General features: G+C 33.2%; 1 protein-coding gene across 4 annotated transcripts in view; it reads left to right on the top strand.

Moving 5' to 3' along the window:
- LOC106692412 (Adenylate kinase 1) overlaps positions 1–6,388 on the top strand; it is a 47,995-nt gene that overhangs the window by 14,248 nt on the left and 27,359 nt on the right. For 2 of the 4 annotated variants that reach the window (XM_067045191.1, XM_067045189.1), the window contains exon 2: positions 3,464–3,510. The gene's annotated coding sequence lies outside the window, so the exon portion shown is untranslated. Of the gene's footprint in view, positions 1–2,459; positions 2,509–2,558; positions 2,662–3,463; positions 3,511–6,388 lie in introns of those variants that run through there. The other 2 variants (XM_067045192.1, XM_067045193.1) reach the window with 2 other exon arrangements.

The following is a 6,388-nucleotide window of genomic DNA, read 5'->3' as shown; positions in this document are numbered from 1 at the left end:
GGTTAAGATTAATTACAAGTTATTTAATTATAATTTACTGATTACTCAGTTTGTATAACTATTATATACCAAAACGTTTTTTAATATCTGGCTAAAAATGTAATTCTAATTTTTCTTTATTTTTTTCTTACCTTAAGTTATATGATAGACTTTTGTCATTCCAGATGAAATGGAAAGTCAACATATTTTATTCATATTGTTTAAAAAGTAAAATTATACATTTCATAATTAGATTTAAAATAAAAAAAATACTCAGAGCTGGACTCGGCCGCAATTATTTTGTGAAAACGTTACCAACATGTTCAATTCTTTATTTGTCTATGAACTTCCTACCATTAGCAAAATTAACCTAAAAAGCCAATAATAAAAAACGGGTGGGGGAGGGGAGGATGGCAGCTGCTCCCTTCCCTAGAAGTTAAAAAAAAAATTCAAGCAATTAATTGTAATACCTAATAAAGCACTCCTATAATTATATATAATTTTCTTAAAATTTTGGTTCATTCCCTTTTCTGTTCTGAACGACCATGGCTTACCCTCCCTCTTAGTTTATATACTGCATTAGCCCAAAAATTCAGTTACTGGATAGCCAATACGATAGAAATTGTTATACTAAGGGGACTATAACGCTTCTTTTTCTATACCTTTTATAATTTCTGCGAATTATAAGCCAATGCAAGAGAATGATGCAATCTCTTCTGTATAGACATCGATTGTGTGCGATGACCGATTATGAAGACCGGCTTCAAGCTTAGAGAGTTTAATTTGCCCTGAATCAAAACTCCACCGACAACGCTGGGCTTAGTAGAAATCTTAAACTTATCAAAAATAAATAGCGATATGTTTTAAGGCATTTATTAATTTAAAAACACAACATCTTATCTCTAAATTTGTTTATTATTTACAACTTTTCGGCCCTCAATTATTTCCTATCGCATGCTACAAAACCCAAGTCGATTATAAATATTTATGACCTTATACCGCTTTAAATATTTAACAGTTTTCTCAATTACACTTATATCCAAAAACCTACCTTCACCAGTTAAATCTATTTTAGAGTGTGAAGTGCATAGAGGGCTCCCCTGTTGTTAAAAATGGACCAGTTATAGATTTCAAGATTATGACAAGTGTGTTTCTTACCTAGTAAATGTTTTATGGAACGTACTGAAAGATCAGTAGTTAGTAAATTTATTTTGAAAAATCTATATCTCAAAAAACCATTTGACGTACAGATGTCTATTAGCACTCAAATTAAAGCTAGCTTAATGAGCTATAAAGTAGTTTATGGTGTTTATAGATTTCTCAAAATAAATTAACTAACTACTAATCTTTCAGTAGATTTTTAAGAACTTTTTCTTTTTAATAAGCTATATCTCAAGAACTATTGGACGTAAATAGCTCTTTTAGGGCTAATATTTCAGCAAATTTACTCTTCTTTAAATAATGCCCTATTAGGTTTTCTAGTGTTGTTGGTAGTTTTTAAGATAATAGAGCTCGGAATGAAAAATTAGTGTTTTTTAAAGTTTTGAAACAGCCGCCATTTTTTATTCTCCCTACCTACACTTGGCCGACTCATTAATTTTGACTAGTAATTATACATAGTTTTCATTAAATTTTCTAATTTTCATAAAAATTCTTTAGATAATTGCTAAATAAATTTAAATAATTATTTATTTTTTAATACATATTTGACAAACTTTTGGGCTTAGATCGTATTCAAAAGATTATTCCTTTTTAAGAAAATTATTCTATATTTTTTTGGTCATCATTCAGGGCATCCGAAACACTCGGTCTCACGTACACTTGTAGTTATTTACTAATAAATAACTAACCTTGTTAAAATGTTTAGATTGTACGTATCCGGATCATCCTAAAAATGTTTGTATCCATTTATATCTAAAGACTACAAAGTCTGGCTACATCAGCTCAATTTATATTGGTTTTAAGGCATGAGTAGCACACGCACTTCCGGGACGGGGTAAAGCAATTTTAACACCACGAGCAAACCCCTCGAAAAAGAAATTAAAGATTGATGGCAATGTATGTGAAATAAAAGCCCAACCAATGAGTGAAATAAAAATGGAGGTAAAGTCCTGGTGTACCTCCAGCCGCAAAGGGAGAAGAGGTCGTACTGATTAGACTCAGAATAGGATAACTCAATCTCTCTTCATCTCAAAACAAATGCCTCCGAAATACCAATGTTGTAATAACCGCTTGACAATTGTTAGTTTTTATGGTTATTTATCTTATTTATTGCAGTGATGAGCTTTCTAAACTGACTATATTAAAATCTCCGTTTTTAAACCGTAAGCTATTGCCGCATTATAGGTCAGTTAAGAAGTATCAGATTTTGGACCAAATATACTTGCTTTTATGTGCCATTTTACTTCAAAGTTGAATACAACATATGATTTCTTTTTTGAAAATCATGTTTATTGCACATGTTAAACTGGATAAGAAAATGTAACTTCAAAATTATCGCACTTTAGACGATGTTAAGTATTCATGAAGGTATACTTGCTTCAGCACTATATCTCACCTTCCCAACAATGATATTTCTTCTCCACACGGTCACTCAGAATGACAGTCATCAACCAAAAGCCAAACTGATTCAATCACGAACCCCGTCCGACTAACGCTTACTTTTATACGAGTTACCGAACAGTAAGAATTTTTTTTAATGTCTCTTTACATTCATAATAAACAGAAGTCTTGTTCCGTATTTACCTGCAAGAATAAAGTAAAACGCACGTGATAAAAGAACCACGGGCAGTCTCCCTTCCCGGTAAAATCAGTAAACCATCAATCTGAACGTCAATCTTCTTATTTTTACTGTCATTCCAACTAACCGTGTAAGGATATCATATTATAATATAGCATTGTAGAATTCTTGTTATTCAGGGTATTTTTTTTATGTTGTCTCTTGAATATATCCTTCCTGAACGATGTTATAATATTCTAAAATTATATTATAAGTATCATGTTCAAAAATAACTATGAATTATAATGCAGAGTGCAATTCCGACCTTCAACTGTGCACTTAGCAGTTGACGTCTGGGTAAAGTCAACTAACGACCATGCTCACTCATCGTTTACAGAATGATCCTTCATTAAATGTTTTTAAAATGAGTGTTGCATAATTAAATATTTTTCACATGATGGCTTTAAATATCTAAATATATTGTATCAGTCTCCTGACTTTTTCAAAGGAACGATTGTTGCAAAAAATGTGAGACAGGATTTATGAACAATTTTCATATGGACCGACCCTTTCGGGTAACGTTTTATTCAGTTGAATACCGCATTTGAATCACAGTACACCTTGGATCAAATTAATCTAACAGTATCTAGTACCGAAAAGTAAAATGAGAAAATTTATCAATCACCTTATCACAAAATATTTCTTAGAAATTAGCTTAAATCTTCTAAGTTGTATCATATTAAAATATTATCTATTTATTTGCAGGCAGGTGTTGAGGAAGCCCAAGATTCAGTGGAGATACAATCGAGGCGGTGAGTACATTAATTTTTTTTTTTAACTGAAACTTCTTTACCGACGTTCTACAACGAGATAGATCAAACGGAAATAGTGGGGGTGGACAACGCAGGTCGATTATTTCAGGGAAAATTATATTGTAATAGGAGAGTAGGAGCTTAGAAGAGATTTATAATCCTGAAAGTGCTGGTCCGATTGAATGAGCTGCTTTCTCCTAAATGGAGTACAATCCTTTCTCCCATTACTACTACTACTAGTGTGGCTCTACAATCCGGTGCCGAATCCTGACCTCCTCCAGCAGCTTCCGCCAATTGTCTCGGTTCCTTGCAGCCGCCATCCAATCCCGAAGCCCTAGAATATTTGTTGTATCAGCAGCAGCACCATCAGTCTATCACAGCTTTCGTCTTCCTCTTCTCCTGGTACCATGGAGTGGCTCAGTAATTGTCTTGGTGGTTCCTCACTGCCCATCCTAACGATGAGTCCTGCCCATCTCACCCTTTCAATTTTCATCACTTGAACTATATCGGACTCCCTAAACATAGTGTACAGCTCCTGGTTTTTCCCCCTTTTCCACTCTTCTCTGATGAGAACGTCCATATATACGTCTTTCAATAACCAGCAGTTCCTGTTCACAAGCTCAGGAGGTAGTCCAAGTCTCACAACCATACAGCTAGACTGGGCGCACTATTGTCTTATAAAAGTCAAAGCTTCGATTTTCTGGAAAGAGCTCTACTCCGGAACTGCCTTGCCATAGAAAAATAGCACCGATTTGCTGCTATGATCCTACGCCGAATCTCTTTTTCAGGTTCGTTTTCTTGAGTTACTAATGAGAAAAGATTTACAAAAACATTAGTCTTCTCGAATTGGTATTCCCCGAAGGTCACCTCCTTTCCAGGCCTAGGCAACTGCCCCGTGACCATATATTTGGTTTTTTTCGCATTGAGTTCCAAGTCAAGGAAAGCGTCCGATACAGTCTGGAAAGAACGTCCTATGATATCTATATCATCATCCCTTTCTCTCATTACAAAATAAAAATTTTGCCTGCAAGAATTGACTTAGTAAATGGCTGTTCTATTCTAATTATTATTATTATTATTCAAGAAATACTATTTTCTGCCTTAGGCTATAGCACGGAATGCTCATTATTAATAAAATTGTAATATATTATTTAATTTTCAAAAGTTAATTTCTCTCATCCAGCGTTTCCGCGATCTTTCAAAACTTTAATAATACACATAATGCTATAATTTATTTTTGACTAATATCATGGAAAATCCTTCTCTTACGACGATTATCATTATAAATTAGTTTATGATATATTTAATGAACTTCAAATTGAGCCCTAATTAGACGTCTATACGTTAAAAAGTTCATACTTTCCTCAAAATATATTATTTTAAATTTAGGATGCAAATTTCGAAATCGAAAAAAGATGTTAATAAGCTGTACTATATAAATAAAAATACCTAATTCACGAAATAATGTGATAACTCATTACTTATTAACTTGTCTAGAAAAAATAAGAGTGTTAAAACTATATCTTAGAGCGTATTGAACGTAAAGGGTTATTTTATAGCTCATTTAAAATCTCGTTTAATTCCTCATGTAGGGCTTTATAATGATTGTTTCCCTAGAACAATGATAGCTCTCTTTGTAGGTGAATCGTCTTTGATGATAAAAACTAGACCTACGCAATTTTTGAAAAATGTCCTAGTGCACTCAGCCCTCTTAGAGTTTAGATGAAACTGTGCCACATAACCTCCTGTCTCTGAACGTCCCCTCAAGACGTGTCTTGCCTCTTGATGACGACGTCATTGCTACTATGAATCCTGATCAGATGACGAGATAAATGGCCCTAATTAAATAATAAGATTGCACAGTTGCACTAGTTTGCAGACTAAATGTCAATAACTTGAAATCAATCTGCATGTATTTAGGACTAATGTTTTCTATATAGAGAAAAACGCAATGCCACAATTACACTGTTCCAAATTTCAATAATTTCCAACTAACTGAAACCTTAACAGTTTACAGTTAAAAAAACCTGTTTTGACTTGAAACCTAGCATTATTCGTAAAAATCAAGTGCGGTGCGCACATCGCTCAATTTTCACTTACCACCCTAAATTCGTCTAATCAATATTTCATGATATGAAGGACAAGGGGTTAAGATAGGCGGGACATATGGCTCGAAGCAATCCATCAAAGCCTCTACTTAACAATCAATGTCAGTATAATTGGCAAGAGACCATGTGAGAGGCTAAAAACCGGATGAATAGACAGAATCGACAAAGATGCGAAAGAGCATGCAACAAACTGAAAAGCAGTTACCCAAGTAGATATATTTTGGTATCATTACTGTTCACATTGAAATGTGTCAGTTAGAATAGATTTCGAGAACGGCTTAATGGATTTTCATCGTTGATGGTACCAAATTATTGGAAACAGCATTTACTACAACTTCTATAAAGTTAACATTTGCTATCAAATGAACGGTTTATATTATATTATACGATCAAGTATACTATCTTGGAAAATATACGTCAATCAATTAGAAAAACTTGTCAAATAATTTGTAGTTTTCGCTCTGATATATCTAGATGTCGATTGTTACTACAACAAAAAAAGCACTGGTTTAAACTTTTAAGTATACATTAGTGTCGAATTAAGAGAATGTTTTTTTTTCCCCAAACTGTACAATGTTTTACCGAACTTTACAATGTTTTATGTATGATCAGACTAAGAAGTAAAACAATTATGTAATTATACCCAGAGATGGGCAAAAATTAGCAATAATTCAAATTAATATCTAAAATTGCCATGGATACAACCCTTATTCATGAATGAAACATTCGTAAATAAATATCGTATCCATGAAAATTTTAGCTATTAGCTT

The sequence above is a fragment of the Halyomorpha halys genome, unplaced genomic scaffold, assembly GCF_000696795.3.
Source record: "Halyomorpha halys isolate HHAL.00 unplaced genomic scaffold, Hhal_1.1 Scaffold5.1, whole genome shotgun sequence".
Lineage (NCBI taxonomy): Eukaryota > Metazoa > Arthropoda > Insecta > Hemiptera > Pentatomidae > Halyomorpha > Halyomorpha halys.
The sequence above is the reverse complement of the archived record's forward strand: the minus strand, read 5'-3'. Positions and strand labels throughout refer to the sequence as shown.